We start from the raw sequence: 334 nt of genomic DNA, 5'->3' as shown, positions 1-334 counted from the left end.
TCTCTCTCTCTCTCTCTCTCTCTCTCTCCTCCCTCGACTTCCCCAATCTCCAGCTAAAGCTTAGACAGCCGTTTCCTTCATTTCCATAATGTGTCTACGTGTAATGACGTGACTCACGAGTCATTTATTTTCTAGGATTGTTTCTTACTTTTGACAAAGTCGGGATGAGGAGAAGATTTATGTATTTATTAGTTTATTTATTTATGTATGTATTTATTTATTTTTAATTATTTAATTAATTCATTTAGTTATTTATTTAGTTATTTATTTATTCATTCATTCATGTGTTTATTTGCTTGCCTTTTTGTTTGTTTGCTTAAGTATTTTTTTCTTT

The sequence above is a fragment of the Aplysia californica genome, unplaced genomic scaffold, assembly GCF_000002075.1.
Source record: "Aplysia californica isolate F4 #8 unplaced genomic scaffold, AplCal3.0 scaffold00215, whole genome shotgun sequence".
NCBI lineage: Eukaryota > Metazoa > Mollusca > Gastropoda > Aplysiida > Aplysiidae > Aplysia > Aplysia californica.
The sequence above is the reverse complement of the archived record's forward strand: the minus strand, read 5'-3'. Positions refer to the sequence as shown.